We start from the raw sequence: 10,356 nt of genomic DNA on the forward strand, positions 1-10,356 counted from the left end.
ATACTTGATGTATACTAAGCTGATCTTCTGTATATTAAGATAATCAAAAATGAATCTTGATGTGAATGGAAGGGGAGAGGGAGTGGGAAAGGGGAGGGTTGTGGGTGGGAGGGACGGTATGGGGGGGAAGCCATTGTAATCCATAAGTCGTACTTTGGAAATTTATATGCATTAAATAAAAATTAAAAAAAATAGTTATTAATCATAACTCTCAGTTTAAGCTTTTCTTACCAAATTTTCATGTTTGCTGATGTTTATATCTATGGGAAAATTGGGTCTCTGGATTGCAACCAATGAAAGCATCCAGACTAACAGTAATAAGGTCAACAGTCAGCAGAATGATGTCCAGCTGAACTGAAATAGCTTTTCTTATTTGGTAGAGGGGTTACCTCCTACATTGTGCTGACATACTGACATAGACAGTAGATATTGGAGCCTGTCCCTTCTGCCAAATGGAGAATACCATATTTTGGTCCATCATATATATATTTATATATTATAATATATATTATATATTATACTATATATTTCTATACATAATATAGAATTGCATATAATTATTATAAATATATAATTGTATATAATTATTATATATGAATTTGTTATTTATATATAAATAATTATTTCTGATCCAGCTCCTTACCAATGGATTGAAAAAGCAGTGAAAGATGCTCCAAGTACCTGGGTTCCTGGGACACACATCAGAGGAAAAGCTCCTGGTTTCAACCTGGCCACACTCTGGCTATTGAAGTCATCTCAATAATATATATATATATATATATATATAAAATACATATAATAAATTATATAATATTATCTGTTTATAATTATATATTATATAATATATTGTATGATAAATTATAATATATTTTATATATGAATATATTTATATACATAAATATATAAATAAATGTAAATATATATATAAGGAATTTATTTATGTAGTTGACAGGTTTACTTACAGAGAGTGAGAAGAAGAGACACAGAAAGGTCTTCCATATGCTCATTTACTCCCCTAATGACTGCAATGTCTGCAGCTGGGCCAATCTGAGCTAGGAGCTTCCAGGTCTCCCATATTTTGGCAGGGACCAAAGCACTTGGAACAGCTTCTACTGCTTTCCCAGGCTATTGCAGAGAGCTGGATGGGAAAAGGAGAAATGGGGACTAGAACTGGTGCTCATATGGGGTGCCAGCATTGCAGGTAAAGGATTACACCACTGCACCACAGTGCTGGCCCCAGTCTATCCTTTATTAAGGAGATCTCAGTAATCATGTTCAGGTATTGCTGTCCTATATTCATGGCCAAAGTCCTAGCAGGCAACATGGTTTGGAGAATCGTAAGCACAAGGTGTGTAGGAGACTTCATTTCTCATACAGCACAGTTAATAACAAGGTTCCAAGAGGGGAAATTACTTGCATCATAGTCTTTGAGAACTAATGGACATCACAGGTGATCTAAAGAATTTAGAAGGTTTGTGAGCCCCTAGAGTGAAAAAGTCACTGGGAGCACAAGGACAGTGCCTAGAGTTTATTTTGATGGATTTTAGCCCCTTTCATTGGAGGGAGGCCCGAAGAAGCTGGACTGATTAGTAAACCTCAGAAGTGTCTTTTCAAGGTGAAGGCAAACTGAGACTGAGGGGTTTTTGGAAAAACGTTGAACAAAAGACATTTCCCACACGTGGTTAAGACACATCATTTATCTACTGATTTTCATCAGATCTGTTAACATTAGGTATAAGGTACGGTGGACATGGTGGATGGCATATAGCAATATGATTTTAGTAATATATCATGAGGTGCTTTTTTTAAATGGATTTAGCAGGTAAAATTGGGCTACCTAATGGGATGTAGCTGGAATAATCACCTTTTTGTTAAATAAATCTGAGGTAATAAATGTTAGTGTATGAAGACATTGAGTTTTCTTTTATTGGGCCTTCTTGGTTATTTTAATCTGGGATCTGCGAATTCTCATTTTCTTTATTTTATTCCTCATCATGTCGGACCAACTCTGCTGCTTTGGGGATTTTTTTAGTACATCTGACATTTGGAAATTTAGACAATAGTATAGTTAAAATGAGATGTACCAAGTAAAGTATTTATTTTTATTCTGATACATATTTTGGAATTCTTCTAAAATTCCTATTGAGTATCCTTGTTAAATTTAGTTGCATCCCAGGTTAAGACTTATTGGAGGCAGGCTCCATGGCTCAATAAGCTAATCCTCCACCTGCGGTGCAGGCACACCAAGTTCTAGTCCTGCTGGGAGAGCCAGATTCTGTCCCAGTTGCTCCACTTCCAGTCCAGCTCTCTGCTATGGCCCAGGAGTGCAATGGAGGATGGCCAAAGTGCTTGGGCCCCGTACCTGCATGGGAGACCAGGAGGAAGCACTTGGCTCCTGGCTTTGGATCAGCGCCATGTGCCAGCCGCAGCACACTGGCGGCAGCGGTCACTAGGGGGTAAACCAACAGAAAAAGGAAGACCTTTCTCTCTGTCTCTCTCACTGTCCACTCTGCCTGTCAAAATAAAAAATAATTTTTATAAAAAGACTTATTGGAGCCACTTTAGTGATTATACCCATGAAACTTTGTTAATAAATGCAAATAGAACCTGGGAAAATTGATGTATATCTTATGCTGTAGAGACTTAAGATTGAACATCTTTTTTTAATCTTTTTTAATTATATAATTTAAAAACAAATTTTAGATTTTTTTTTTTTACTTTACTAAGTCACAGCTCTGGCCCCATTAATATGACTTAACAATGTTTTTTCCTCTCAGAATTATCTCTATTGTTTCAGTTAACTGCATGCCTTTTCTTTACATTCAGATTCCCTCAGCTGTCAAAGCTTATTCATCTTAATTCTGTTGTTCCTATTTCCCTCCCTTTTATTCTGTCCCTAGGCTAATTGAGATCATGATTCTCCATTCCTTCTGTGTGGTGTCACAGTAGGCTTGAAGTGTTCTTTTTCTCTTCTGATTTCTAAAGAAAGAAATTATGTATTCCCCCAGTTTAGATATTTTAATAATGCACTCTAAAACAAAGGTTAAATGTTCTTAATTTGACAAGAATTTTCGGGGCCAGTGGTGTGGCATAGTGGGTAGAGCCACCACTTGCAGTGCTGGCAGCTCATATGGATCCAGATCTCTGCTATAGCCTGGGAAAGCAGTAGAAGATGGCCCAAGTCCTGGGCCCCTGCACCCATGTGGGAGACCTGGAAGAAGCTCCTTGCTCCTGGCTTTGGATTGGCACAACTCTGGCCATTGCAGCCAACTGGGGAGAGAACCAGTGGATGGAAGACCCCTCTCTCTTCTCTGCCTCTCTCTGTGCAACTCTGACTTTCAAATAAATAAATAAATCTTTAAAAAAAGATTTTTTTCTAATTTTAGATTTGTTCTACTTCATTGCCACTTCAGGGTGTGTGTAAGGAGTGCATATCCAGTTTTTCTATTTTGGAATTTGGGGATTTTGTATTAGCTCTGCTGTGTATTCATTTTTCTTGAGCATTGGTGATATCTTCTCCTTAGTTGTATTAAGAGAGAGAGCAATAGCCCTCATGTCTTTTTAGGTAAGTAAGACATATTAAAAACAGAGCATTCAGTATACAGTCATAGTATTTTGACTTGTTCAATTGATTTTCCTGACCTCCCTTGGATATTCTTGGTCTTTGCTGTACAACTTTCTATACTCATTAATTCTTTGATATTCCCAAATCCAGAAAATAAATGACTCAACAGCTGTGTTCCTGTATTTGCTGGGACTCAGGGTAAGAAGCAAAGTGGAGGTGTTCAGGAATCTAAAGTTACATGCTACATAGCAAAGCACATCATTTCCTATACAAAGTGACTGGGAAATCCAGAATCTTTTGCACACATATTGGATCCTGAACTATTACTGGACTATTCAGTAAGATTTTAATGTATTTATTTTCTGTGTGTGTGTTTGTATTTCTAAATAAACTCTGCTGGGCTACTTAACATTAACATGTATTGCAGAATTCTTTCATCAGTTTTTACTTTTAAAAAGTTTCTCTTTCAGTTTTATGGGAGAGGGTAGAAGTTTCCTGCTATGTAACTGAAAGTTCATTCATTCATTAAAGTTAAAAATATTTGTTGCAAATTGGTAGAATACTATTAATTCTCATGTGATTTACATGAAACTAAATACATTCTCTATTTTGTTTTGCTTAAAATTTCTGCATGTGTGGACTTCTTTTTTCCTTCTTGCCCCAAATCCCTTTGTGTATTGGGATGGCAAATGGGTTTTACACTGGACAAAACATGTTATTTTGGCAAAGAAGTACTTAGCCTTCCTGCTTCAAGTATTCAAATATTGCATTGGAAATCAGTATATTTGTTTACTGTACAAATGTCCTTCATACAATTTTGTAATCTTCTGGGATGGGAGAGGAAGCAGGAAATAGGAGGATTATGGGTGGGAGGGATGTTTTGGGGGAGGGGAAGCCACTGTAATCCAAAAGCTGTACTTTGGAAATTTATATTTATTAAAAAAATTAAACAATTTTGTAATCTTCATCTTCCTTTTTATTTCATCCTTTTTAAAAAAAGATTCATTTATTTTACTTGAAAATCAGAGTTACACAGAGAAGGAGAGAGAGAGAGAGAGAGCAGTCTTCCAACCGCTGGTTCACTCCCCATTTGGCCACAATGGCTGGAGCTCTGCCAATCCAAAGCCAGGAGCCAGCAGCTTCTTTTGGGTCTCCTATGCAGGTGCAGGAGCCCAAGGGCCTGGGCCATCCTCTACTGCTGGATAGTAAGTCTTACTTGCCTAAAAAGATGGATAGTAATTTGAGTAGCCAGGACTTGAACTGGCACCCAATTGGAATGTCAGCACTGCAAGCCACAGCTCTACTTGCTACTCCACAGCATCGGCCCCCTAAATTCTTATGAGTATTGCTACACGATTGGAATTTATAATTGATAATGCTGAACAATTGAAACTGTCTTATTTACAATTGTAGGACTGGATATGGCAGTTCTACTTGAAGTAAAGTATGTAGCCTGCTTATTGTATGATTTTCGGAAAAGCATGTATTTATATATAACAGCAGATCTGTTAATCATTTAAAAGTGAATTGTCATGATTACCCAGATGTAAAGAATGCAATATGTGCTAATGAGTTAGCAGTCACAGACATTTAGAATTAGAGGGATTTTAGAACTTTTTCAATACTGCAGTTTTTATGAAAAACTAGTAATTTTTTTTATTTGACAGGTAGAGTTATATACAGTGAGAAATCAGAAAGGTCTTCCTTCCATTGGTTCAGTCCCCAGATGGCTGCCACAGTTGGAGCTGTGCCCATCCAAAGCCAGGAGTCAGGTGCTTTCTCCTGGTCTCCCATCCGGGTGCAGGGCCCAAGCACTTGGGCCATCCTCTACTGCCTTCCCGGGCCATAGCAGAAAGCTGGACTGAAAGAGGAGCAACCAGGACTAGAACACTTTGCCCATAAGGGATACCAGCACCACAGGTGGAGAATTAACCAAGTGAGCCACGGCGCTGGCCCCCGATAAATTTACTCTTAACAAAATATCAAAATATCTTATTTAGTATAAAGTTAGTAGTGAAAAGAGACTACCTTGTTGAACACAGAAATTTGAGATTATATTTCTTGGTATTAATTTGCATCTTAAGGCTTATTGCCTAGTTTATTTCAATATTTCAATCTAATATTACTAATAATATCTTGTACTTAGTGGTTCACTGTGTGCCAGACAATATTCTTTTGATTTTTTAAAAGATTTATTTATTTATTTATTTGGAAGTCAGAGTTACACAGATAGTGAACAAGAGGAAGAGAGAGAGAGAGAGAGGTCCTCCATCTGCTGGTTCACTCCCCAGATGGCCTAAAAGGTCAGAGATATGCCAATCTGAAACCAGGAGCCAGGACCTCTTCAGGGTCTCCCATGCAGATTCAGGGGCCCAAGGACTTGGGCCAACTTCCTACTGCTCTCCCAGGCTATAGCAGACAGCTGAATGGAAAATGGAGCAGCCTGGACTTGAACCGGCCTCCATATGGGATGCCCCCACTGCATGCAGTGGCTTTACTAGCTACACCACAGCACTGGCCTCAAGACAATGCTCTAAAATGATGCATTAATTATTCCCAAATATTGAAAAGTGGCATGGTACACATTTGAATGTGTTGTTTTGTACTAGTTGTAGAAACAGTTTAAAATATATTTATATTTAAAAATGTAAGCTTTGATCTAAAGGTTTACTTTCCCTTAAGGTGCCTGTTTGGAAACTGAGAGATCATTGAAGTCTCAAGATAGAGTACAACTGATCTTATCCAAGCCTCCTTTATCACATGAGGATGCTAAATGCCAAGCCCAGAGAAGTAAAGTGAATTGTTCAAGGTCACATAGGTAAGTTGTGGCAGGGATAATTCTGTATTAGCATTAGGTATCCTGATACATAGGCCACTGTTCTGTCAATTTTGTACTCCTTCTGGAGTTAAAGATTCTAAGTTGTGGAAAATTGAATTTGGAAATTTAGTGGTTGCTATGTTGTTATGGTGAGAAATTTCTGTGTATAGCTATGAGTTGCTTAAATTTTATTCAATATATTTTTCTAGTATGTTTGCTATTTATTTGAAATGTATAACAAGTAGCTTCATCTATTTGCCAAAAGAATTTTTAAAGATTTATTTATATTATTTGAAAGTCAGAATTACACAGAGAGAGAAGGACAGGCAGAGAGAGTGGTCTTCCATTCACTGGTTCACTCCACAGTTGGCCTCCATGGCTGGAGCTGTGCTGACTGGAAGGCAGGAGCCAGGAGCCTCTTCCTGGTCTCCTATGCAGTTGCAGGGGCCCAAGGACTTGCACCATTTTATAGTGTTTCCCAGGCCATAGCAGAGAGCTGGATAGGAAGTGGAGCAGCCAGGTCTTGAACTGATGCCCCTATGGAATACCAGCACTGCAGGTGGCAGCCTCACCCACTATGCCACAGTGCCAGCCCTTGCCAAAAGAATTTATAGAAGCTATTCCATATATACACTTAACAATTATTTAGTTACTTGACATGAACTATCCCTGCATATTTGAAAATTTTGAATGGTATCACTTGGGTTTTAAGAATGTTATATTTTAGGTCTCTTAATATTTTTAGTGATGATGTTTTAAAGGCCCTTTCTGTTTTATGAAAAATGATAAGGATTTTGTTTTACAATGGCCATAGTATTACTACTTAAAGCAATAGATTAAATAAAACTTTTAAACAAAGTCATTTAATACTGAATTCTAACACACTGGTATATTTTAAAGTGAGAAGCCGGATTTCTTTCAGATATTCTAAAGAAGAATGATAATCAAAATTGAAGACATCTACAGTTTTTAATCACTTGTTTTAAATATTGGTCATAATGGTCCAATTTTGAGTTTAATTTTCATTAGCTTTTAAATGATTCAATATGTTTTATAGAAAAAATTCGGAGAACATAATTATATACTCAACCTCCCTCCCTTCTTTTTCCTTCTTTGTCATTTTTTTTAGCTTATGAAATGACATTTTCAGTTTACATTACATTAAAAAGGGTTCTTGAATCAAGGGACAAGTTTAACAGGCAAAAAGCAAAAAGATCGTAATTTAGAGGGAATATAGACAATGGCTCTAAACAATATTTGAATATCACATCTAAACAATATTTGAATAAATTGATAAATATTTTAATTTCTCCTACTAAAATGCTCAAAGTCTTTAATTATTTATCAAATATTAGTGCAAAATTATGGATTTAAATGATCCCAAAAAGTGATGAATTTTTGTGTAATAAAGTCCAATTTTTGTCAAGGCTTTTTGAAAGTCTCACAGAAAACTTATGTTTGTGAATGGGAAGAATAATACCAAAATATCCATACTACCAAAAGCAATTTGCAAATTCAATGTAATCCCAATCAACATACCAACGATGTTCTCAGAGCTAGAAAAAATGATGCTAAAATTCACATAGAAACATGAGAGATGCTTAACATCTAAAGCAATATTATAAAGCAAAAAAAAGCTGGAGACATCACACCATATTTTAAGACATATTACAGGGGTCAGCACTATGACAAAGCAGGTAAAGTCACCGTCTGCAGTGCCGGCATCTCATATGGGTGCCAGTATGTTTCCCAGCTGCTCCACTTCTTTTACCCCTCTCTGGTATAGCCTGAGAAAAAAGTAGAAAATGGCCAAAGTCTTTGGGCCCCTGCACCTGCATAGAGACCTGGAAGAAGCTCCTGACACTTGGATTCAGATCAACAGAGCTCCGGCCATTGTGACCATTTGGGGAGTAAACCAGTGGATGGAAGACCTCTCTCTCTCTCTGCCTCTACCTCTCTGTAACTCTGCCTTTCAAATAAATATACTGCAAAAAAAAAAAGAAGAAGTGTTAGCACTGATATAATAACAGACACATAGTTCAATGGAAAAGACTTGGTAGCATAGAAATAAACCCAAATTTCTACCAGCAACTCATATTTAACAAAGGAACTAAAATGAACTGGAGAAAGAAGAATCTCTTTCACAAGTGGTGCAGAGGAACTTGATTATCCATATGTAGAAGCCTGAAAAGAGACTCCAACATCTCTTACACTATGTGAAAGTGAACTCACAGTGAATTAAAATGTAATCATAAGACCCAAACCCAAGTAAACATAGGGAAACTCTAAATATTGTCAACACACAATAGCTTTTGGGTAAGATTCCAATAGCAATAGTCACAAAAATAAAAACAGAGACATTTGAGTATATCCAACTAAGATACTTCTTCACAACAAAGTAAACATCAGAGTGTAGATACAATGAACAGATGGCAGGAAAAATTAAAACTCTGAATGTTTACAGATTTCCAGAACATTTACATGAATTGGAAAAACTCCAAAAAATACAGTGAAGAAACAGGCAAGGATCTGAATAGACATTTCTCAGAAGAAATGTACATGGTCAAAACATGTGAATATGCCCGATGTCACTAGCCATTATGTAAATATAAATCAGAACACCATATCAGTCTCCAACACCTGTGGGAGAATACAACACTCAGGTGTTTGTGTGTGCAGCAAGTGGGTTTAGAGGACCCTGTTCACCTCTGGAGAGCAGAGCCTACAGGGAGGTAAAGAAACCTTACTGCGCAGGGGCATGCTAATCTTCTCTGTATCATTCCAATTTTAGTATATGTGCTGCCGAAGCGAGCACATGTGCTGCCGAAGCGAGAAAGAGATGAAAAGAATTTATCTCAGCTAGCCACTAATATTCAAGAAACAAGGTCTTCAGGAAAGCCAACTCAACTGACATTTTCATGTCATTGTTAAATAAAGGAAAAATTATCTAGGTTCAGCAATACGTAGTTTATAAGAGAAAGACTACAGAGTAATTTCCTTGGCATAGAAATAACTTTGTTTTTTTTTTTTTTTTTTTTTTTTTTTTTTTTTTTTTTTTTTTTTTATCCATGAGGGCTTGCTATCACCACCACACACCCACATCCCATATACAAATGCCTGGCTTGAGTGGTAGCTTCTCTGCTTTGAGGCAAGTTTCTGCTAGTGTGCACCCTGGGAGGAGACGGAGGATGGCAGAAGTGCTTGGGTCCCTGCACCCAAATGGGACATCCAGAATGAATTCCCAGTTCCTGGTTTTGGCTTGGTCAAGCTTTGGCTATTGCAAGTGTCTGGGGAGTGAAGCAGTGGTTCCCTCTTCCTGTCACTCTGCCTTTCAAATCAATAACTGTTGTTGGTAATGACTAATAATGATATTCACTGATTGTCAAATTTTGAATCTATTAATTATAGACAATTTCTCTTTGTATTTTTAAACTTTCATAATGTTCTGTAGCCAATTTCATCACTAGAAATAAAAACTTTTCCTCAAAAAAAAAAAAAGAAACCTTACTGCTTTCCTAATGTGCTTATTAAGTTCTTGACCAGCGCCTGTTAGTCTTGCCACAAACTTTCTAGTCTTACTACTTTCCTTCTTCTTCTTCTTCTCTGTGACTTGTAAAATAGTATACATTCTATATACTGTGGATACTTTTGATTTATTTTATTCCTTCGGTCTCCTATGAAGTTCCTCCACAAAAGCACAGCCCTCAAAATATTCATTCATTTATGCAGTCTGCAGATTTCATGAGCTACTAAATTCCAAGTAGTATGTTAAAGGCAAGATCTGGGCCTAAGAGAAAAGTGGTCTAAATTCTGTGCCTAGAAGAGGATTTGGGACATAGTAGAACTTCAGTGAAGTGCTATGTGAATGACATGCACTCATTAAATGAGTAATCTAAAGCATACACTTCATTTAAGCAACACAGCAGCCCTACTCACCTCAGGTAGAGCAATTGAGAGGAATAATGTGAACAAA

General features: G+C 37.1%; 1 long non-coding RNA gene and 1 pseudogene across 1 annotated transcript; one reads left to right on the plus strand and one right to left on the minus strand.

Moving 5' to 3' along the window:
* The first annotated feature begins 6,247 nt into the window (after positions 1–6,247).
* Positions 6,248–9,887, plus strand: LOC149119067 (uncharacterized). Its single transcript, XR_016228821.1, has 2 exons — positions 6,248–6,383; positions 9,457–9,887. It is a non-coding gene; the product is annotated as an uncharacterized LOC149119067 (long non-coding RNA).
* Positions 9,131–9,198, minus strand: LOC149119068 (U6 spliceosomal RNA; annotated as a pseudogene).
* Positions 9,888–10,356: the final 469 nt, after the last annotated feature.

This window comes from Oryctolagus cuniculus, unplaced genomic scaffold (assembly GCF_051225735.1).
Source record: "Oryctolagus cuniculus isolate XC-2025 breed Fujian yellow rabbit unplaced genomic scaffold, ASM5122573v1 ptg000037l, whole genome shotgun sequence".
Taxonomy (NCBI): Eukaryota; Metazoa; Chordata; class Mammalia; order Lagomorpha; family Leporidae; genus Oryctolagus; species Oryctolagus cuniculus.